This window comes from Rousettus aegyptiacus, unplaced genomic scaffold, assembly GCF_014176215.1.
Source record: "Rousettus aegyptiacus isolate mRouAeg1 unplaced genomic scaffold, mRouAeg1.p scaffold_m13_p_1, whole genome shotgun sequence".
In the NCBI taxonomy this organism is placed as follows: Eukaryota; Metazoa; Chordata; class Mammalia; order Chiroptera; family Pteropodidae; genus Rousettus; species Rousettus aegyptiacus.
The window spans coordinates 6129447-6153499 of record NW_023416284.1 but is presented as its reverse complement, the minus strand read 5'-3'; positions in this window follow the sequence as shown (position 1 = coordinate 6153499).

The following is a 24053-nucleotide window of genomic DNA, read 5'->3' as shown; positions in this document are numbered from 1 at the left end:
GCGAGGGTGCTGGGCCGAGGGCGGAAGGGGGACACGGCTGGGGAGGATGCTGTGCGTTCCATCAGGACCCGAGGCGGGGGTGTGTCATGTCTGGAGAGGAAGCTGGGGAGGGGAACACCTAGTGTGACACTGGGGACCGGCCCCCACCTCAGGGCAGGAGAGGGGCTTGGCCAGCAGCACTGTGATCACTGCGACTGGCATTTGCGAGGGTGCCCTTAATTCTCTCTCTGGGTGCCCAAGCAGCCTGCTAGTCGAGTGTATAAGTCACATGGCCTCGGGCGAGCCACTCAATCTTTCTGAGCCTCAGTTTCTTCTTTTAAAAAAAGAGGGATAATAATCTCACAGACCTCCTAAGGTTGTTGGGAGGATTTAACTATGGACCTCTTCATGCCAGGCACATAGTAGGCACTCAATAAATCACGGTTACTGTCATCGCCCCGAGAACTGTGCTTGATAGGACATATTTTTGGCTTTATGACCTTCTTACAAACTTCAGGGCAGAATTTTTATGCCCATTTTAAAGGTAGAGAAACTGAGGCCCAAAGCGGCTCAGAACTTACACCGTTTCAAGCCGGGCGTCCGCGGTGAAGCTGAAACCAGAACCCAGGCCTCCCGACTCCCATCTTTTCAGGGCGCCGGTGTCTGTCCCCACTGTGTGAATTCCCAGGAACCGAAAACAAAGAGCCCAGATTCAGATTCATCAACACCCTCCCACGGGGGTGACTCACCTGCCGGAGGAGGAGCGCAGGGACCTGCCCCGGCGCGTTCCGCCCCTGGCCTGGCGGGGCAGGCCGCTGACCTGCAGGTGGGAAGGGTGGGGGGCTCAGTGGAGGGGAGTGGGGAGGGGCTCTACCACCTCGTCTGTCCTGGGCTGTCTCCCGAGCCCCCACGGCGGCCAGGGTAGCGCCCTTGGGGGGAAGGAGAGTGGAACTGGGGGGGGGGGGGAGTGGGGCGTGGGGCCTGGGCCGGCGCCACGGGCTGAGAAGCAGCTTGCAGATTTTACGGGTCACATTATCTTTTATGGGCATCCTAAAAAGAATGTCAGGCACTAGAGGGTTTTCCCCTCCCCCCCTCTCTCCATCTCTCCCTCTCTCCCTCTTTCCCTCTCTCTCTCTCTCCCACCCTCCTCTTCATCTCTCCCTCTGTCCCTCTCTCCTCCTCCTCCTCCTCCTCCTCCTTCTTCTCCTGATCCCTGCGGTCACCACCGCTGCAGGATTTTTGTCACAGGCCTGGCTCCCAGGACCTGGGCATTCCCACTGGTACCAGCTGAGCACCGAGACAGAGGTGGCTACTCATTCCCGGGGTGGGGTGGGTGACGTGGCCGAGGGTCCGTTGTGGTCCATCCTCCTCCGCGCTGCGGAAGGCCCGTGTTCCTCCCAGCTAGCTAGGATGCCATCCAGACGTCCCTCGCCACTCCGTGAGCCTCTGCCCGCAGAGGCCCGCCCACGGTGGGCACTGTCCCTTCCCAGCTCTCTGGTCCTGCTTACCCCAGATTGGTGGGGAGGCCTTTGGGTCTCCATGATGGCCCCGACTGTCCTAACCCTTTCCTAGGTGGCTCCATTTCCCCTTGGTCCCATCTTCAGCTGATCTCGCTCTCAGAAAGAGTCCCAACCCCTGGGGTCTCCCGAAACCAGCTTTTGGGTTCAGAAGTCCCACCTGAGCAGTCTCACCACCCTCACCTTTAAAATGGGCTGGATGCCTCAGAGCACACAGCCCTAAGGGCATTGCGTTGGGGCTCTGGGTCCTCACCCTGAAGGAAAACACCATTCTGGAACTGACAGGGAGAGATCTAGAAGAGGGAAGGGGTGTGTGGGTGTGTGTGTGTGTGTGTGTGTGTGTGTGTGTGTGTGTGTGTGTGTGTGTGTGTGTAGGCAGGCATTAGCAAAAAGAAAGCAACTCAAAGACTGAGTCCATATGTCACGGCGGTTAGTGGCATTGATTTTGGGTCCCAGCTCCCGGGGTGGGGTGGGGTGACGTGGTATCGCCTCTGAGCCTCAATTTCCTCATCTGTAAAATGGGGGTGATAATCACAGCCCTTACCTCATGAGGTTGTGGGGGGAAGTCACCGAGTTCACAGGGCTTGGTGCGTAGTAAGTACTCACTCAGTACTAATGGCCATAATTAAGGTTATTATCAGTCAAGTCCGCGTGTGTCTGAGCTGCTGCTCTCTGTCCCTGGGGACTCCGCAGAAGGGGACGTGGGCTGACATGACAGCGAGAGGCACTGAGGTGACACCAGGAAGAACTCCAAGCCACAATACCAGTGGCAAGGGGGACAGGAATGTGACAGCTCTTTCCTCTGAAATGGTTAAGAAATAGGGGAGACTAGCCAAGAGAGCTAGTGCTGCCCAGGAAAATTAGGCAGCGGGCCTAATGAAAACTAGGCAGCGGGCCAAGTAAGAAATGTGACCTTGCTTCTGCCTCTCTTTCCTCTTCCCTCTGAGGGAATGGGGTGGGTGCTTGCCTTCAGCTGGGTCGCAGGCAGGAGGTACCACTAGGATGGATGTCGAGGGCTGGGGATGGGGCATGAGGAGAGGACCCTGGGAGGGGGTCGGGGAGAAGGTGTGGCACTTGACGAAGCTGGTCAGCCAGATCTGGCCTTAGAGTCAGGCAGGTTTTTAGGGCTTCCTGGGATCCTCGAGAAGCTCTAACTCAAGCCCATCATTTTACTGCAAGAAAATGAAGACCCAGAGAGGCGAGGTGGCTTGCACGGAGGCCGGATCAGGGTCCTGACTTGAATTCGGGCTCCTGGCTCGGTTACCTTTGACCTTCTGGATCTGGGCTTAGCCAGAGGAACTGAGCTTCAGCCCTCTGGACACCTGGCTTTTTTTCAGGCCTGGGTGGCTCAGTCGCTGGGGCACGAGGTCTCGAACTTTCTCCCCCAAAGGGCTACTGAGAGCAGCCCCTGGCAAGGGCGGCCTGACGGTCGGTCAAGTCCCGGGGGGCTCATGTTCGCTCTTAGGTTTCTCTCAAGTTTGCATAGTGGTTTGTCCTGTCCCATCCTGGATCTGTGTTGTTCAAATAAAAGATAACACTTATCTCTCCAATTTAAGAAATAAATTGATGTATTGGGATAATGTGTCAGATTTCTCCTCTAGCTTCATCTCCCCCGACAAGAGGCAAGATCTTCTTAGGAAGGATAGTTCCCCTGGCTAGAGAAGCTCAGAGTTCAAAGGTCCACTCTGAATGTCAGCTTCTGGAGGGCAGAGGTTCCCTTGTCAGTCACGTTCACTGCCGTGTGGCCGGCGCCCCGAGCAGGGGTTGGCACATGGTACGTGCTCAGTAAACGTGTGTCGAATGAATGCGTCGGTGACCAGATGGGGTTGTCTGTGGCGGCCTGGCTGAGGAACCGACGGTCCAGCTGAGTCTGAAGGATAAGGATGTGGAGGGAGAAGAGACAAGCCTTCGAGTCAGAGGGAACGTGTCGAGGCGAAAAGCTCACGAACGGTGCCAGCAGAGCTGAAATCGGGCAGCCGCGGCTGGAGAGTGTCAGTGGGGCTCAGCGGGGTGCAGGCCGGTAGGCCCAGTTCCTTTCCTTACTAACTGCGTGGCCTCGGACTAGTTATTGGTCCTCTCTGAGGCCCGAGTCTCTGGTCTGTCACGTGGGATAGTGAAAGGACTTACCACGTGAGGTGCCGGCGGGGCCCAGGGATCGATGCACAGGGCCAGCCTGTGGCCAGCCCTGAGTACTCAGTGGCTAGAGTAATAATAATAATAATAATAATAATAAATATTAATTATTATTAATAATAAATATCATTATTCCAACTCCCGAAGAAGTCGTGTTTTTCATTTTATGCCAGGTCGCCCTGCCCCATCCCGAACTGAGCCCGTTACAGCCTGGGGGTGACCCTTTCCTCTCCTGCCCCTCCTGAAGGTCGGGCCTCCCCAAGGTTATCTCTGTTTTTCTCTGGATTCTGTGAAGTCGCACAGGTCACACTCTGGGGCTGAAAAGTGTTGCTTTTTATAGCCTTCCCTGATGGCAAGGAATGTTTGTGGGGCCAGTCCTGGGAGTCCTGTCCCCTGAGTAGAGATACCTCCGGGGGCTGGGGGCCCCGCAGCCGCGCCTGTCGGACACCCCGGCAGTCTGGGACCCTTCTAGGCCAGGACACCGCCCTGGCCAGGTGTCAAAGGGGCGGGGAGGTTGGCCAAGAGGTGCAAGCAAGCGCCCTGGACAGAGAACTCAGACTCCCAATTCTAATTCTGGTCTCAGGCGAGCCACTGTCCCTCTCGAGGCTTCAGTTTTCCTGTCTGTAAAATGGGACTGACGGTCCTTGCCTACCTCCCAACGTGGTCAAGGGTCAGGAGGCCTTGGGGAGAACAGGGCAGGCACTCAGCAGGTCCCATGGCCAGGCCCTTTGATGGCAGGAGGGAGAGGGAAAGGGACCAGGGAAAAGGCAGGCAAAACGGTGTGGGGAGCCTCGGTCACCGTTTCGAAGGACTTGCAGGAGGAGTGTTTCTGCGCGGCCGACGCTCTGCCTCCTCCATCTCATTTAATCCTCACCCCAAGCCTTGGAGTAGACCCCGCAATCAACACGGCTTTCGGATGGGGAAACCAAGGCTGGCAGAGCTGAAGGTGTTTGCGCAAGATCACCTGTCTTGTAAGTGTCGGAGCTGGGGTTTGAGGATTTGCACCCAGATCTGTCCCTCATTTGGGTCTCATTAGTAGGCAGTCCCCCTTCGGGGACTGTTTCCCTGGGCTGGAGCCACCAGCTTGCAAAGTCCCTGCCCCTCGTTCCCCCAGGCAGATGCCCGGCAGCTCCCTCTCCAGTCTCTGCAGCCTCTGCCTCTCCCCCAGGGAAGGGGTTCGGCTCCGGGGTCCCAGCCGGGCCCGACCCGAGGGCTTGCTCAGCAGCCCCGGGGCTGCACTTTGCTTCCCCCCCACCTGCTCACCCTGCCTCTGCCTCCCGCTCCCTCCTTTTAATCTGGTTCTTATCACGGATGATAACATCCAGCAATAATAAAACTCGAGGCCACTTTCTAACAGCTGATGGCCTCACACCCTGATTCAGCGATACAGAAGCCCGTGTCCTGCGCCAGCCTGAGCAGACCTCCACGCGGCCACCTTTACCCCCACCCCGTGAGCGTCTGCGGGTACTTCCATCACCCCCTGTCCCTGGCCAATCCCCTGGGGAGCCTATGGGGAGCAGAGGCAGCCCACCCCCCCCCCCCCGCCATCTCCACAAGTATCTCAAAGCCACTTCCTTTTCGCAGGAACCTGCAGAGAGGGTCCAAGGGTGACGTGTGATGTCCATCCGTCCATCCCCCTCTCCAAACACCAGCAAACAACAGCTATCATTTATGGAGCGCCGACTTTGCACTGGGCTCTGTGGCATTTTTCAGGCATTTTCTCAATGAATCACGAATGACAGGTATTATTCAGAGATGAGGAAACAGGCTCAGAGAGGTCCAGTCGCTCTCGCCCAAGATCGCACAGCTGGTGAGGGGCGGAGTCAGGATTCGAACTCAAGGCGCCGGGATTCCAGGGTCCAGACTCTCAAGCACTCTGCCTCCTGCCTGTGTTTGCGGGTGGGGAGCACCTCATCGTCCTCACGCAGCTCGAGCGGCCTTGCCTCGAGAGAGACGGACCCGGGAGCCCGCTCCTTCTCTCTCTGTCCTAGATCTGAGGTGGCGCTGCTGAGAGTGGGGGTTCCTTCTGTGGCCCAAGCCTGGGCCAGCTGCCAGGGCTGAACCAGGGTGCCTGCACCCCATGAGGACCTTTGTCCCTTTAATAGGTCCTCCTTGGTACAGGACGTCCCTGGGTGGAGGGCACAGCCTGACTGCCAGGCCTGGGCAAGCCCTGCCCAGGACACTCCCCATGCTGTGGGGCTGGGGGAAGGGCACCCTTGCCTTTGACTGCAGGCATTGGTTTCCCTGCCAACAAGAACTGGGACTCCCAGTCACTTCCAGCCAGAGGAGGACTTAGGGGGTCCCAGGCATGGTGGGGACCAAAGGAGCAGCCTAGAACGTTCCTGAATGTAATTTACCTCATGCACCTGCACCCTGTGTTCACTTCTACACTTCTTACTCCTCCCACCTCTATCCTAACCTCCCCCCCACCCCCATTCCTGGAAAGTATCTGCCCTCCTTCCTGCCAACTCTTGAGCCTCCATGGTCTTCGAGGCCCTGCTCCGGGCACCTCCCCCAGGAAGCCCTCTTCGACTACTGCAACCCACCAGTCTCCCTTTCCTGCTGGGAACTGATGAAGCCCTAATGTAGACACCACCTCTTCAGCCCACACTGACTGGCCCCTCCTGTGTGCCAAGCCCTGTGCCGTGCTCTATGGGGTAAGGAAAGAGAAAAAATTCTTGGCACACGGTCCCAGCCTTGTGAGTATCCCCAGGCCCCAGGAAAGCCAGGTGACATCATACATTCCCATAACACTTTTCTGAATAGCATGAGCCCCCGCACGGCCCATGTCCCCCAGGTCCCCAGGTCTCTAGTCTCCAGGGGTGCAGGCGCCGCAGACTCAGCCCTGGCAACCGGCTCATAGTAAGTACTCGATAAATACTTGTTGGATGAAGAATGAATTGAATAAATGAACGAGCCAGTGGCTGTGAGTTTGCTTCATTTCTTCTCCTGGGCTCTCAGTGACTTGGGGAGAGGGACAAGGTAGTCTTATGCTCAGGAAAAGCAAGGGTCTCTGGGATCTCAGAGGAGAGGCATGTAACCAAGACTAAGGTGGGTGGCCAGGGCCGGGCTGTCTCATTTGAGAGCTGACAACAGATGAGCAGGGGTCGGGAGAAGGCGGGAAGAACATCTCCGGGAATGCCAGGCTGTGGACAAAAGCCTGGGCCCTGGGGCAGAGCAGACGGCCAGTGTTTTGGAGCACGGAGAACCAAAGAGGAAAGAAGAAAGAATGGCAGGGCTACTCGAGGTGGGACCTGTGAGTCATGCAAAGGAGTGGGGACCAAATGCTACAGGCCCCAGGAAGCCTCTGATGGTCTCTGGCAGGGGAGTCATGGCTCAGATCTGCTGCTAGGTGGACGACAGGTGGGCAGGACCGGCCTGGGACTAGTGCCCTGTTAGGAGCTGGCTGCAGAATTTCAGGGGACCCTGAGGATGGCTGGGTTTCCTTCTCCCTTCTCAGGCCGGTGTTCCCAGGTCTTAGCCTCTGGGGACCTTTGGGGCTTGCTCAGTCTTGTTTTCTTCTTCCAGATGGGAGCACCAAGGCCCAGAGTGTGGGACAGACAGCGAGCTGGGGCGAGAAGCCAGGCCCTAGATCTCATGCCAGGGAGCCCCCTGCCTACCCTGGAGCAGAGAAGGGTCGTGGGTACCTGCGAGGCCAAGAGTCCATCAGGAGACGCCTGCTCAGGCCACAGGCAAACAGTCTTGGTGGTCCTGGCAAGACCAGGACATTTAGAATGGTCTAGAACTTGGGGCTGAGGATGAAATAATGCTTCCGAGGAGGGGAGTGGGGAGCCGTTGGGGGACCAGGCTTGAGAGTGACACAGGACCCCAAGCCCACTGAGCCCCCAGCCCTGGGAGACCCCTGCCAGCATTGCTACTTTCAGAGAAGCAGCCTGAGTCATAAAGAAATACAGTTATCATTTCGACTGCAGGTGGTGACAGCAATGGCCACCCTCTGTCCAGGACCTCTGTGCCTCCAGCACTATTTCGTTGAGCCCACGTGGTAACTCTGCGAGGAGACCGTGGCATTGCCCCAGCTTACGGATGAAGAAACAGAGACACGGACCGGTGACGAAAGTTACGCAGCAGCTGTGAGTGAGAGTCAAGGTTTTTACCCCCAGAGGCCTGACCCCAGACCAATCTCTCAGCGCCGTGGGGCCGACACAGGTAATGCCAAGGGTCAGATCTGGGCCCAAACTCTGCCACGAAGTGGCCCCGAGTCGGCGATTCCACCTCTCGGAGCCTCCGTTTCCTTTTTCCCTCCGTCCTCGGAACATGCGGAGGAGGACAAGGGGGCCTTACAGGGTTGTGGAGACAAAGGGGTGATGCATTTAAAGTGTGGGGGCACAGAGGGGACCCTGGGAACATGGGCCCAGCGGCCAGCCTGGCCTTTCCTGGCCTCTGACCGCGGCCCGCTCCCCTCCCCCGGTGCGTTCAGTCTCTGCCCCACGCCCATTTGCATGCCAAGCTGCAGGCCTTGGCAGGTGAGCTGAGCCCGCCTCCCACCCGGCCCCTCCCATCCCAGTGGGGGAAAGGGCTGGAGCCCTGGGGCTGTCCACATGGGGGCTGGGGGTGGGGTGGGGGTGGAGGGTCCTGTTAGGCCTAACTCTGGGCTGGGGCTGGGGGAGGGCTGGGCACAAGGTGGTGCCATCCTCTCTGAGGGCCGGAGAGCTCTGGCAGAAAGGGCAAAGCCCTCCTCCTCCTCCCGTTCCTCCGGCCCACTTCCCCAGCCCTCCATGAAGGTATGCAACGAGCAAACACACATTTAGAGAGAAGGCCCTTTTCTGGGAAGATTCTGCGTCTCTGAGAGGCCAATCGGCAATTCTCTCTCTCTCTCGCCTCCCCCGATTGGATTTGGTTTTGACGTTGGCTCAGAGCCTCAACTTCCTCATCTGTAAAATGGGGGTGAGACTTCCTGGGTGGTCGTGAGGCTTCCCTAAGAGCACATGGGGCGACAGCTATTTTAGCTCAACCGAATATTCTCCTGCCTTCCTCAGCTCTCTGTGTGGAGTTTCCCCCCTTTTTTGAGCACCTGAGGAGACGGAGGACCAGCCCCCAAGCTCCTGGGGTACAGGTAGTGGATAGAAACCCAGCGCCCCAGCCCCTGCCTCTGCGTGTCCTTGAGGTGGCGGGTGCCAAGCCACCGTCTTCCCTCCCAAGAGCCCAGAGGAATTCGAATAGCAAAGAAAAAACAACAGGCCCCAGCTTAATGTTTTTCATTTTTTGTCCTGAACAATGCTGTTTCTGGGCTGATTGTTAAGCAAATATTGCAGGAGGCGGCCCCGTAGCTGACGTAGGCTGAGGATGTTATCAGAGCAACAGCCCCAGGGCCCAGGGCTCTGCCACCCACATAGTCTGCCCCGGACTCCAGGTGCCCCTGTTGGGCTCCTCCCAAGTCTAACCACCTCTGGGGAGGGGGCTTCAGGGCCTGTGCCCGTGCTCGTCCTGATGAGGGAGAAGCAGCTCTGCCCAGCCATGCCAGGCCGCCCTTCCCCCTCCCCCTCCTCTCTAGGACAGCAAGGAATTTGATGACTGTCCCAGTTTGCTCTGCACGGCGGGGTTTCTCGTGACAGGGGGCTGTCAGGGCTAAACCTGGGACAGTCTCCAGTGAACGGGGATGTTCGGCCACCCTAATAACTCAGAGAGTCAAGTGGGAAGATGCTTTAAAACGCTGCCGCCCCCGCCGGCTCCTGCAGCTGTAACCAGTGATGGAGTGACGACTGTGTGCCGGGCACCTGCCAAGGTGCGCCGCTTCGTTTGTCACCACAACAGTGCTGTCTGTGGAGAAGCAGGAGTCCCATTTTACAGCTGAGGAAACGGAGGCTCAGAAGCGGACTTGCATGAGGTCAGGCGGCGGGGACGCGGCAGAGCAGGGAGTCAGACCCAGTCGGATTCGAAGGCTCCGGCTTCCAACGACCATCTGCTCCCTCTGGGAGATTGACCTTGGCCAACCACAGATGGTAAGACCAAGGTCAAGAGAGGTGGCGAGAACCCAATCCGGAATCGGGGCTCTCCGAGTGAGCTCGGTTTAGGGTACCCCTGCCTATCGGCATTGGGAGACTGATCGCTCCTTGCCCCAGTCCCTGAAAACGCCCTTCCAGCGTCTTTGGGTGAATAAAATGCTTTCGTCTTGTCTAAGGGGCCTCAGAAACGGCCCCGGATATGGGGGGTGGTGGTCAGTGTGGCCCTGGATTCTTGCCTTCCCCTGAGAGACTGCTGCAAAGTCAGACAAACCCAGGCTTGCCCATCATGGGACAGTCACATCCAGAGCCCTGGCCAGGGGCAGGTCCCAGAACTCCAGCCCCCACATGTTTTTGAGGCCCAGAAGGCAGGGTCAGAGCCGGTCTGGACCCCCTCCTCACCAGAGGCGGGGCCTGGGGATGCCTGTCTGGCCCCCTCCTCGCTGTCCACGGGGCTTGGCTGACGCCGCGGCCTCCGTGGCAGAAAGGGCGCTGGCTCCCGCTCTGGGGGTCTGTTTGAGGTTTCCTCCAGCAGCTGGTGGCAGCGGGTACAGCTCACTAATTAATTAGCGCTTAAGTACTTAGCATCCTCCTGCATCGTGTCAAACGAGGATTTGAGTCTTAATTCCCTGTGTAGGTAGCGGTGGGAATGTGCTGGGGAGAGCGGTCAGGACTTAGAGGAAACTGTTCCCATCGTTTGGATGCAGGCTGAGGACACAGGTGCTGCAGAGGCAGAGAGACCCTCTGGGGCAGAGCTCCTGGACCTCCAGCCCCTCAGCTCCCCGCCCTTCTGTTCACGTACCCACGCCATAGAGGAGGCACGAAGCAGGCTCGGCGGCCAGACTCCCAGCTGCCCGCCTGCTACCTGTGCGCCCCCGAGGGAGTCACTTAATCTCCTTGGGCCCTTGTTGGTGGGTACGGAGGGCACAGAGCTAAGTCTTTCGACCTCTCTAACCTTTAGTCTGACCATCGATGACATGGGGATGATGACGGACTCTACCTAGAGGCTTAAATCAGATGCTGTAAGTCAATGCCCTAAGCCCAGGGCCTGCCCCGGGCTGGGCCCACTAGCCACTGGCTATTGGTGGGAGAAGACGGACCAGTGGCCCCAGCAGAATCGGGCTGGGGCTACAGGGCAGACAGGATGGACCTACCTCATCTCTCGTGGCCCAGCATCGCTCAGAACCCACCTGGAAAGGTGGCTGCATTCCTTGATGGCAGGGTCAGGCTCTGTGACCACTTCCGAGGGCTCCCTCATTCAGTGCCAAGACTCAGGGAACCTGGGTGACAGTCTCAATGGGTCCTTGTCAGGGGAGTTCCAGGGCAGGCAAGGCCAAAGCTGATCCTTCTTTTCTTAACGTGTTTGGCTGGTCCGTTCTCCCTTAGCATCCCCCGGAAACGCTGGGCCCCAGAGATGGGAAGTTGCCACCGCTACTGTCACCGAAGTGGCCCTGCTGGGGTCTCCAGCACAACCTTCCTACAATGAAGGGCCTGCCTGGGGGCATATCAGCCCCACTGAGTGCCAGGTGGCCAGCCATTCGAGGGTGCTGGCCACACCTGTGGAAGTAAAAGTTATCATCAAGGGATGAGGGGTGAGGGGTGGGATGTAAGACAGAGTAGGGAAGGGGTAGAAGAAGGTGCTAGAAACTGAGTCCGAGGTTCTTAGACTGACCACATAGCTCTGCTCTGTGACCTGAAGGAAGCCACACAACCTCTCCGACTTTTGATTTTCTTGTGTTAAATGAGGATAACGATCCTGCAGGAGACGCGGGAGACGGTGTCTCTGGTCGAGTGCTGCGTAAATTGAGAACATGTCATAACACTTCAGGGACCGTTTTACTCGGGAACCAAAATGGGTCTATGGTCCTGCAGGAACCTTTATCTACTGCAGAAACCTTTGCAGGCCAACACTCAAATTTAGCTGCACCCTGCTGTGTTCCTAACACTAAGTTTTACCCTAATTAAAAAACAAAACAAAACAAAACAACGAACCCGTGCTGTTTATACAGGGCCCGCTGTGTGCCCCGCACTGCTGAGTTCTGGGCATTCCTTTTGCATTAATTCCTCACAGTAGACCGGCAAGCTGGGCACTCCGAGTCCTCACAGATGTGCGGTCCCATGCTCAGCGTGGTTACGTCACTTGCTTAAGTCTTCCTGGTTAGTAAGTGATGAAGCCAAGATGCAAACCCAGGTCAGCTGCACTCCACACGCAGCAATTGTTTGTTGAGTGAATAAATGAACAAATGAATGCATGGTTTCAGGAAAATCATTGGGTTGGGGAGAGCAGGTAGGATCTTTTTTTTCATAGCAAAGCCAAAAAGGCAGGGGCAGTGAGGACAGAGTCGCCTGCGGCTTTTTCTCTTATTACACTGAGCTCTAGGTGCTGAAGAGATGAAAAAAAAAATCTCAACCCGGAAGGAAGAGTGTGGTTCCACAGGCAGTTCGGTGGTTCACTGGGATCTACGGAGCAGCTGCTCCAGGCCAGGCATTCAGATCGCAGCCGGAGATACGACGCTGGATGGCCCCGACGTTGTCCCCCCGCATGGTGCTCCTGGTAACTAGCAATAGGGCTGGACTTGAAGCGCGAGGGCCGTGTGGAAGGTAACGCGCCTGGGGCAGCACGTCAGGAGCTCAGGGCCAACTAGACCTTGTCACCTTTACATGTCGCTCCTTCTCTGGGAAACGAAAAGCTTGAGCGCCGGGGCGTTGTCTAATCACAGTGCCTTGTTTACGCGCTCAGACCCAGAGCCAGGAAGAAATTAGATGGAGACGGAATGAAAGGCAAGGGGTTGGAAGAATGAAAGTCATAATAACACCTACAATTAGCTCCCTGACCAAAATGATAGCCCACGTCCACTGAGCACCCACTACGGGCCAGGCCAGGCACTGTGCTAAGACCTTCACATACCTGATCTCACTTGGCCCTTGTAACCACTTCACCAGGGAATTAAAAAACTGAGGCTTAGAGAGGTCACCTTGCCCAAGGTCAAACTGCTAGTAAATAATAGAGCTGGGATTCAGACCCCAGGGTGTCCGACTGCAGAGAGTAAATGGCCAGTGCGTGCTCTGCTGCTCCACCAAGTCCATTTTTTCAGTTGAAAAAGCTCCCTGCAGTCCGATTTCACACTGAGTGGTAGCATGGGAAAGTGGGGGGGGGGGGTGGGGAGGGCCAGGGAAAGTTTCCAGGCTGGTAGCTGGTGTTCTATCTGCAAGGCTGCCTTAGCAGGCATGGCCTGGCCTCCAGGCAACCTCCAGGAAGGAGAACCCTGAAAATGAAACGCTCGTGAAACTCACTGGGCTCCGAGTTAACGAGCAGCTTGGACAACCTCTGCGATGGTTCCTGGCAATGTCCCTGTAGAGCCAGCTCCTGTATTTTAAGAAAAAAAAAAATCATTAAAGAAGTTAGGACTATAGAGAGATTGTAAACATAAAATATTGGTGGTCCGGCAGTGTATCCCGAGCAGCTGCAAGGAGAGCTCATCCTGATGAGCCAGGACCCTGTCCAAGAAATAAATTATTGTGTTTTCCCCCAGACGGCTCTGCCTGAATCTTCCCATGATGCCTGCTCCAAAGTTTGAAGCATGGGACCTTTGAAGACCATGGCTGCTCCTGGCTGGGAAAAGACAGAATTCTGGAGGGAGCTGGCCCCCGGCTGGGATGGAATGGGGACCCAAAAGATCCAATTCTCCCGGGTCTTCCCTGACCTTGCACATAGCAACCATGACTATATACGAAAGGCACTCTGCTTACTGGACATCCCAGGGGAGGGAAATCCGTCACTGGGCGCCTTTGAGGCACTCAGTGGGTCCTTGGTGACGGGAACAAATAAATGGTTCGGGCTATAAATATGGCACCTGCTTGTCCCTTTGTCTAGCGGGTGTCTTGTCCTTGTTCAGGTGTCACAGCAAAGAAGGTGGCACCACCCGGCCGGTCTTTCATTCTGTTTTTTCCTTCTTTTGGCGAGCCACAGAAAGATTCAGGAGTGAGGGGACATAACGGTGTTGGGGTCCCCCTGCCCTGCCCTGCAAACTCAGATCAAAGTCAGTTTCAGCTGGGCCCCGGACCCGGCTGGCTGAGACAGAGGGTCTGAGGCTGGAGGGAGGATTTCTGAGGTCCCACCTTAGCCCCCGGCCCCCATGTCTGGGGCGACTTCCAATAAACCACCTGACCCCTCCCCAGCCCCCCTTGGCAGCTGGGAGGCAGGGAGGGTGACATTGAGCATTGGCTCTGGGGCGTCCTAAGGGTTAACTAATTAATGGTCGGAAAGTGCTTTGAAAAAATAAAGTGCTGGATAATGGGAAGGGCAATTATGTTGGGAGAAACTCCTAATTTGGCTGGAATTGATGTTAATGATAAAGTATCTGAAACATGTAGCAAGCAAGCGTGATTGTATTTTATATGACAGAGAGAGACACTCACACGCAGGGGACACGGAGAGCAGTTAATTTGGTTAAATAAAGTGGAGGATAAAAGGAACGCGGGCACCAGGGACTCGCTGTTTATCTGGACTTGGTGTTACACTTTGGGACTGGATTGGCCCTTTTGACTCATTTGTTTGCGATCGAAATAAATAGAGAGGCGAAGGTTTATGGCTCAAAAAGAGACCAAGGAAAGCAGGCCGTGGCTAGAAGGACCGCAGAACGGGCACCGATCGTATTCCAGGGAAGACGCCAAGGTCTCCAGAGAGACAAGGCGGGTGAGGATATCACCCGCCCCCCGCACTCCCCTCCGGAGTCAGAAGTCTTGCCCACCAGAGCTGAGGGGAACTGGGTGGCAGGCAGCATAGCTTTCTCACCACCTTCCAGAGGGAGAAACTGAGACCCGGAGGAGGGCTAAGGCGAAAAAAAATATTAATCGGTATAGGAACCAACAATTATTGAACACTTCCTTCCGTTTGCCAGGCCCCGCGATGAAATGTTGTGATCTCGTCGAATCCTCAAAACAACCCTATAAGGTGGGGACCACTTTCACCTCCATCTCGTGGAGGACTACACGGAAGCTCAGAGAGGTAAAGCAACGTGCTCAAGGTCACACAGCCAGTAGGGCGTGGAGCAGGGAGTGGGACTCGGGCAGCCTGACTCTAGGAGTAAAACTATGATCATGACTTTTGGACTAATCAAGTGCTCTTGATATCCACGGCTTTGCTCTCCTTGACTAGTTCTGCCAAAGCAGAGAACCAGGACAAGGAAGTAGGGAGACTTCTATCCCTCCCGGCCTGGGACCCTCTTGGGAGGATTTGAGCCATAGTTTGGAGCCTAAGAGGATAGAACGAGATTGCCCCAGGAAAAAGCAGGAGCCTTGGTTTCTGGAAGGTCTGTGAGGTCCCTGCAGGTCCAGATTAGTATTCAGTATTTATAATATTTCCATAATGGTAAAACAAAAGAAAACAAGCAGAGAGAATGCATTTTTAATCACCAATCATTTCTCTTTGTTTGTTGTGAATGAACAGAGAGGTGAAATAGTATTTCATAATCACCCCATTCGAATTTTCCTCCCCACAAAGCACCGAGAAATCTCTAAATAAAATAAATAAACAAGCCGAGACCTTAAAATAAATTCCAGAGGGCAAAGTGTTACGTGTGGGTTATTACAGCTTCGGGGAGGCAAGGGCTGGCAGGTGGGGAAGGGAGGACAAAGGGACAGGAGCCTCGTCAGTTACCTGGACTCAGAGACCCAGGTCGAGGGTACCCAAAGGCAGGTGCAGACAAACAGAACCATAGTTAGAAGATCCAGAGAAGGGGACCGGCTCCCCATCCTTCATTTCTTCTTCCTTACTGTTCCGGAATCTTCTGGTCCTCATCCTTTCACTGTAAAGCGAGAGAGAATTTCTGTCCCCTGTGTTCATGGAGCTTCACGACCTCCCACCCAGAGAATTTTCTCTGTGTAGTGACCCCCTGTCCAACCTCTATATCGACAGAAGGAGAAAACATAGCAAAGAGAGAGTAGAAGGGACACCCCTAAGACCCCCCCACCTCTCGTCGACCTGCACTTATCTGCAGGTGTCTTTGAGAAGCCTCCTGTGCCACTGAATTTTCTTCTCTGGTTATTCCCGCTATTTTGTTCTGTGCATCTCAGCATCCCCAGGCCCTCAGGTTATAGCAAGGTACCTGGCACCTGGGGACACTCACCAGATGTTTGTTGGATATATGGATGAGTGACGTGTAGGTGGATGCAAGTTTGGGTAGGTGAACGAATAATTGAATGGATGGATGGATGGATGGATGGACGGACAAATAAGTGGGTAAAGTTGATTTGGTCTCCTTCCTGGCCGTTTGCTATCACTAGATAGATAATGACATCACGCTATAGGTTAGGTAACATGTGGAGTCCTGCTGCCTTGAAAGGACATCTTTAACAATTGTCTGAAGGACCCTGGGGGAAAAAAATCATCTTCTAGCAAATCCGATCCCTTCCAAGTAGAAATTTGAGGCAAAGCTCTAGGGCCAGGCAGACCTCCTGCTCTTCCATGCGAGTCTCGTGGCAGTAAAGAGCGCTGTCCTGGGGTCCGAGACCTGAGCTCTGTTCCTACTCTGCCGCCAACTCGCTGTGTGGTCACAGGTAAGTGGCCTTTTCTCCCTGGGCCTCAGTTTCCCACTCTGAGGTGTTCTCTGTTAAATGTTCTAGGATCTGGGTCCGGCCCATTCCACGTGGACAACTCGGCCAGAGCTTGGAAGAGCTCCAGGTCCGGAGCTCCTGTTTTGCAGCCCGGGCAGCCCCTCTCCCTTCGTCCCTGATCCCTTCCATGTCCGAGCCCCACGGAAGCACCACTCAGCCCCCTCCGGCCTTTTCCCTGGTCAGGCAGTTGCACTGGGGGGAGCTCAAAGCATCAGGACGTTCTCCAAGCTAGGCTGGATGTTCAGGCCGTGGCCGAGGCCCACACTCCCTCTGAATCCTATCGAAAAAATAATAAAAAGGTAATTACTTTGTCATTACTGAACACTGGTTTGTCTTTTTTTTTTTTCCTTCTTCTTCTTAAGCCATGGCCATAAATAACCAGCCCATTATTACACTTCAGAGTGGACACACGCATCTGTGCAGGGCCTGCCTCGTGTATGCTGGTTCTCCTACCACGCCCACGCCCTGGTATGCACACACATCCACACGCATGTGCACCTCGAACATAGACACGCTGCTCCTTCACCTGACGGCCTCTAGGCATCCGCTTGATGCTGGGCACAGGCGTCACGACAGCTCTCATGTGCGAATCCAGGCTGGCTGAGCGCTTCACGTGAATTATCTCAGTTCTTCTGACGATGGTGGGAGGCGGATACTGATTCTGTTGCCATTTGACAGATGGGGACACCGAGACTGAGGGAGGCCAGGGACTTGCTCAAGGTCAAGCTGCTAATAAGTAGCAGAGCTGGGATTTGAACCCTGGTGACCCAATTCGGAAATCTGTGCTCCAGTTTACTGATTATTTAAACCTAGATTTAAAAATTACGCACACCCCTGGTCTACTGGGAGAAGATAATTGTAATAAGTGTATTAAGTGCTGCGGCAGAAAAAACAAGGGGACTGTGGGAGGCCAGATGGCGGCATCTAACCCAGTTTTGGACAGAGGGACATCAAGGAAGGCTCCCTGGAGGAGGTTATACCTGCTTTAATCTTCATGAGTGAGTGGGAGGAGGACAAGCAAAGAAGGGGAAGAAAGGCCTTTGGGGCAGAGAGAACAGCCTGGACACAGGCCTGGAGGTGAGCCCCAGCAGGGTATGTTTGGAGCTCTGAGCAGCTCCGCGTGGCTGGAGCAGAGGGTGTGTGAATGCACCACACGGGGAATGTCGAGAGGTGAGGCTGGAGAGGTGGGCAGGGCCGTCGCTCACATCCGGGCCAGGCTGGCACAGCAGGGCAGCCCTTCCCCACCCACAGCCAGCCAGCTACCTGGCACTCCTGTCTGTGTGACACGAGGGAACCTCATCAGCAAAACAGCTCTTTCCTGCCTCCCTGGCCAGCCACGCCCTCTGTGAGACACCGTGCCGTGGGTGGCAGCCGGCACCTGCGCAGGTGCCTGTCGGGAGGAAGTATGGCTACTTCCGGAGTCTCACGGCAGGCTCCTTTTGCCATGGCCTGGTCATGACAGCCCTCAGGCAGGGCTGCATTCTGGGACAGAAGCGTGACTAGTCTGTTTTGCTTCGGCTCTCATTTCTGTGCTGGTTTCAGATCTGGGAGACGTGGGGAGGAGGCAGCACCGGGCAGGGGTTGAGATGTGGACCCCTGTGGTGTGTGACAGGAACCACAGGGCCGCAGGACTGTGGCTTTTGCTCTGAGGACAGGTAGTCCCTTTGACTTCTCCATCGCTCAGTTTCCTTTGTTCAGGCGTGGGAGGGTGTAGGTGTCACCCATAGGTCTTTTCATAAGAGGTGATGTCAGCTGTCAGTCCTGTCCCTCACCTGGCTGTACTCCTCTGTATTCAGATGTCTGCTGACACCATGAACGTAATCTTCCCGTGCACAGAGCACAGCCGTACCCACGTAGATCCAAACCCACCTTTAAAAGGGACATGTTGTCCCACACATGTGTGCACACAGCTACACACACACACACACCACACACAAGCTCTTCCATCCAAATCAAATCAGATGTACACCTCACCACTCCTATGCACACACGTGCTCAAATCGCTCAGGCAGACGGCTAGAGTGGGCTCAAAAATGGGTACCTGTGGGTTTAATTTAAATTCATTCTTTTAATTTCTTAAGTCCAATTCGCATCCAAATACATGGCTCTCAGATTGTGAGTGTGTTTTCATTGTCTGTGTTATATTTATATTTGTATTTCTCTGTGTTTCCTCAACTGTTAGCATTGACTGTGAATCATCTTTTTGTTGAGAAATTTGAAGCTTTTTCTTTTTAGGTTCGGTGGCTCAGAGTTTATGAAGGCTGGAAGGGGACATCAAGAACAAGATCAGAGACTCTGGGACTAGGGAAGATTTCCTGTAAGGAAAAAATTAGTCACCTGCAATTCTTCTCATTACCAGACAGGGGTAAACATAAATACCAAAAAAGTAAATTAATTAGAACAAACTAGAAAAGGAGAACGTTGAACCAGAGAGCAAAACAGCCTGTCCCTTGACTGGAGCTGAGTGACACCTGAGGCAGGGAAAACGAAAGTGGGTACGAAGTGTGGCTCCCGAGCTCGGAAAACAGGTAGTATTTATGGCATAGAAATCCCTAAGGCTCCGCTGTTGAGAGAGGTTTCTGGAAGGTGCAGGCAGAGAGGTAGGAAGAAGTAGGAGCTCCGTTGAGGCTGAAAGACTGAATAGATCCCACCCCTCCACCCCACCAAGAGCTGAGCAGATGCCCAAGAAGCCTGGAGTCAGGTAGAGGGTCTGGAATCCCCTCGCCCAGAACCTGTGAAGGGCTATGTTCTACCCCTCTGGCTCCCAGCTCCTAGGAGTCTGCCCTTCTCATCTCTGCCTGAGGTTGTGGGTCTGAACAAGGCCGCTCGAACCTTGAAACAGCCCCTGCTTGTGGCCAGCACAGTTCTAATAAGGATTCATTACTAGAATCACAGACTCCTTCACCCATTAAATTAACAGGGGTTAAAAAATAAAGAGAGAGAGAGAGAGAGAATAGCAAAGGTTGGCGAGCTTATGAAGAGATGGGTTGCTGGTGGGAGGGCAAATTCACACAGCCTTCCAGGGGAGAGGCAGTTCAGCGCTGGGAATCAAAAGCTTTGAAATGTATGCACACTCTTTGACTAAACAATTCCACTTTACGGAACGTGCATGATTATTTATGGACAAGGATATTCATTCAAGTTATTTATAATAATGAAAAGAATTGGAAATGAGCTAGACGTCCAAAATTTTCAATAGTGAGGACGGGTTAAGTAAATTATGATCAAACTCCACAATACAGCCATTAAAAATCATGTTGTAGAAGAATATTTAATGACGTGAGAAAATGTTCATGTTACGACGTATACATGGCAGGCTAGGGGGGAAAAAAAAAGGTATGTGCAGTGTGATTCTGATTGTATAAGGCAAAACAAAGCAAAAAGCAAAAAGCAAACAGAAAACCTAGACTGGCAGGAAATACACCAAAACTGTCAACAGTGATTATTCATGGGTGGTGGGATTACAGATGATTTATATTTTCTTCTTCCTGTTCATCTGTGTTTTCTAAATTTCCTACAATAAACACATACTGTGTATATAGTCAAAAACAAAGCATCATATATTTTGCAAAAAGAATGAGGGAATTTTGGGGGTAGAAGGACTTGTTAAGTTCGTCAACTTGAATGGAATTCGGGGAGCCCAGCTTAGCGTCCGAGAAAAAGCCCCTCTCCCATCCTCCCTTCCCAAGAGAGACACGTTAGTAAATAAAAGAAATGCACTGAGCTTTTTAAAATTTTATTTTTAATTACAGCCTGCCCGGTAATCACCATAATCACTTATCTCAATCATTTGTTCGTCTACTGTCACTAAGCATCTATCGAGCACCAACTCTTGACAGTAGCACCGTGCTAGGTCCAGTGAACCTGAAAAACACAAACCTCGCCCAAGGAAAACCTCAAAAACCATGAGCCACTTAGGAAAAAGGAAAATAAGCACACGGAATGTAATTTTTTAATTTAAAAATAGCGATTCTTGTTCGACATTTATCGAGTACTTACTGTGTGCAAAATCTGCCACTTGGTCCTGAGATGTCTTTGGTTCTTTTTGTCTTTTACTAGATGGAAATAAGACTCACAATTACAGGACAGATTTGTTCTACTTCCTCTCTCCTCCTCTCTTAATGCACTCGCATTCAAGTTTCATGTTTTTATGAACTCTGAGTAAAAGGGAAAATGTTTGTTGCACTGGAATACGTTGGGGAGTGAGGCTAGTCCTGAGAGTGAAAAAGTATTGGCTCTGGAGGCAGAGAGCCCAGCTCAGCCTTGGGAGAATTATTCTCTGTGCCTTGGTTTCCTCATCTGTGTAATGGGTATATTCATAATAGCAACCACCTTGCACAGTTGTTGTCTAATAAGATAATATAAGTACTCAGCATAGTGCCTGGCACATGATAAGCGCTCAGTAAATAACAGCTATAGTGTACGGTTAGGTGTTGCTTCCCATCACTGTGGAGGACTAGAAATCAATGACCAGGAAGCTGAGCTGTGATTATTTCCAAGGCTTTCCCAATTATACAAACAAGTAGATTTAAATTTATTTGTTCAACCATCGGTCACCGAGAGCCTCCTGAATGCCAGGTACTATGATTGGCTCCTCGGTTTCTGCCAGAAAGGCACAGACCTTACCCTCAGGAAGCTCACAGTCTAGTGAGGGGGCAAGGGGAGTCCTCCCTGGAGACTTACAAACAGGAGAGGCGCTGGATCACATGCAGTCCACCTGGAGGCAGGGGGCTAGATAGGTGAACTTGATAGAGTCCTTAGCTGACCCCACTTCCCCTCCTCCTGCCTGTGCAGCTTCCTCTGTTGGGGTACAGTTCACCAGAGTATTATATATATCCCCACTGTCGACCCCTGGCCAAAGGCCAGAGCATGAAAAAGTTGGCAAAGCCACCGTGCCAACCTTGCAACTTCTGGGTTGGGCCAGCTCCTCCTCTTCCCCTCAAACTTTGTCCTAGGAGCTTTCTAGTCATTCTCCTACAGCTTGGGTCCCTCCGGGGCAGGGACCACATAGGCTTATCGTGATTCAGTGCCCAACTCACAGAGAGTGAGGGCCTGCTGTGTACCAGGCACTGTGTGAGGTGTCGAGAACACCAGGGGACGCAGAACGGAGTCCCTGCCTCCAGGGAGTTCTTACTGTAGAAGGGGCAGCTGGGCAGGAAATCTGGGAACACATAATAAACAGAACCAGTGTAGGCGCTTGCTCACACCAGGTGAAATGACAGAGAAAGGCTGAGGAGCTGCTTTAGCAAGAAAGCCTCCTCGAAGAGGGGACGTGTGAGCAGAGACCTGAGTGATGCCACAGAAGCAGCCACAGAAAGGGCGTCACAGGCAGAGGGGACAAGTGCAAAGGCCCTGAGGTAGGGACAGGCTTGGTGTTTTTCAGGGCAGCAAGAAGCTAGTGTGTCGGGGGCAATGTGACTAAGAGGAGGGTGGAGGAAGTGAGGTCCAGGGACAGGCAGTGGCCAGATCTTGTTGCCCAGGGGAAGGAGTCTGTATAATTTTAGGGAAAGCTCAGGAAACGCTAAAATTAAGCAAATGAGGAAAAGAGCATCTGATTTCAGTCCCTGCAAAGGGGCGGGAGTGGGGAACAAGTTCGAGGGGCTTGCGAGACCAGAGGCCACTGTCTGGGCGTGGTGCTCTCTCCCAGCCCCTTGCTTATTTGATTTTATTTTCTGAGTTGGGGGTGGGAGTTGCAAAAGGAAGAGAGACCTTCGCTTTCATCTCGCCCCAATGTCCCCCTCCCTCCTTTCACGCTTACCCCATCCCAGATGAGTTTCCTTTAGAAGACAAAGCCCCTTTGAGGGATGGGAGAATTGCAAAGTATCTGAGAAAAAAATGGAGGGAAGAATAAATGTTCTAATAACAGTTTGGTGGGTGAGATGTGGCTGGCGGGGTGGAAAGAGGGGGGTTAGATTGGGAAAATAGGGAGGGGAGAGGCTAGCAACCTCCTCGGCCAGGCCCTCCGAGTGAGTTCGTTTTTGTCTCCCCAGCTCTGGTAAGAATCTGCTCCCTGGGGCTCGGCAAACGCCTGCTGTATGAATGGATGATGTGGGCTGTTGCTGGAGGAAAATAAAGGACAGCGGAGAAGGAAGGGAAAGGAGACAGGAAGCGATGAGAAACAGAGGGAGCACTGGGTGTCCCAAGGAGCAATGACAATTACTGGCATTTATCGATCAGTATCTTGGCCCAGGCGCTTCTCCTGCATTAACTCACTTTAGCCTCTGAACAAGCCCAGGCAGTAAGTACTATTATTATCCCCATTTCACTGTTGAGGCAACTGAGGCACAGAGGGGTCAAATACCTTCCTCAAGGTCACCCCGCTGGTGAGTGGCTGCAGTGTGATCTCAAAGCCCAAGCCATTAGCCACTTCTTCTTACTGCCCAGGAGTGGAACAAGCCCCGACTCAAAAGTTAGAAGACCTTCCTTGCCGCTTCTCAGGTCACTACCCCTCACTGTGCCTCAGTTTCTCCTTCTGCAGAATGGCAAGATGGGGCTTGAGATCTTTGCGGCCGTGCCTTCTGCTGAGTCACTAGGCACAAGGGTCTTAAAGGCCAGCAGCCAACTCCTGGGAACCGAGAGTGACTTTGATGGGGGTAAGGGTGGCAATGGAGAGTAATGGGTCACCAGTCCATGGGGACTGTTAATTATTGATGTATGGCCGCTTCCGGTTAATTATGGGGATAAGGAGGGAAGAAAACTAAATGAAATTGAGAGGTGTATCTCGTCCCCAAATCTGATCTTCCCGTGTGGACAAATCCCGAACCGATCCACACTCATTCCAGGTGGTAAGGAGACAAACTCTATTTTTGAAACAAGCAGAGAGCACTCAGCATCTAAGGGGCATGCGACGGTTGTGCCTCCTCTCCCAAATCTGGAAGCTTTTTAAGGGACAAGGCAAATCCTGGCTACCTCAGGGCCAGAGGGCCATAGAGTTTCCAGTCTCCATCCATTTACCAATTAACTTCCAGCTTAGGCAGGGCACGGAATACATCGCAGCAGATCTCTCTCTTGGACAATTACCATACAGGGCTTCTTGTCATTTCCAGCCCTGAGAGGCTTTGCTGAAACCTTGCAGATTAGGCCCGAAAGTCTACCAGCCTGCAACAATGTTTACCAGCCTGTGGCATTTTGCCCTTAGTGCATTCTGTTGAACACGCTCAAAATTGTGGGTCGCACTTGGAATTTTTATTCATTTATTCTACGAATCGTTCCGCTATTTAGTTTACTATTGTGGTCAGTCTCTCACTTATCTCACCATCTGAGTGCTTCCCCTTTTCTTTCAGATCTGACATTATTTGCATTCTGTCTTTGTTCAGATGGGGAAACAGGCCTCAGTCCTGGACCAGGGGTGGCCTGGCCCAAGGAAGGCAGGACCAGAGCTACTGGGCAGAGGACGAGTGCTGTTGAGCTGCAGGCTCAGTCTGGTGTGGCCACCTCAAACCAACTGCGAGATGGCAGAGAGGGCAAAGGGAGAAAAGGGGGAGGGGTTCTCCAAAGGAGTATGAAGGTCCCTTCTCAAAGAGGCCCTCCTCTTTCACCTGGGGAGGGAGAATTAGCCCTCCCAAGACCCTCTTCATGCCTTGTTTTATTTTTTTCACAGATCTTTTCTCTTTGAAATAAGATTATTCATTTGTTTTAACGTTCATTTATCCGCACGTCCTCCCACCCCTTCATTCTTCACGGCCCATCTTGCTCACTTAAGGATTTATTTCTTGCACAACGGACGAAACGAAAAACTCCCTTGCGAAGAATAAGTGCAAAGCGGTTATGGAACAGTGAGAACATCACGTTCCTAACATTCTAACTTGCAGAAAAGAGCTAGTTCTTCAGGAAAAGTGGCAAGCCGACT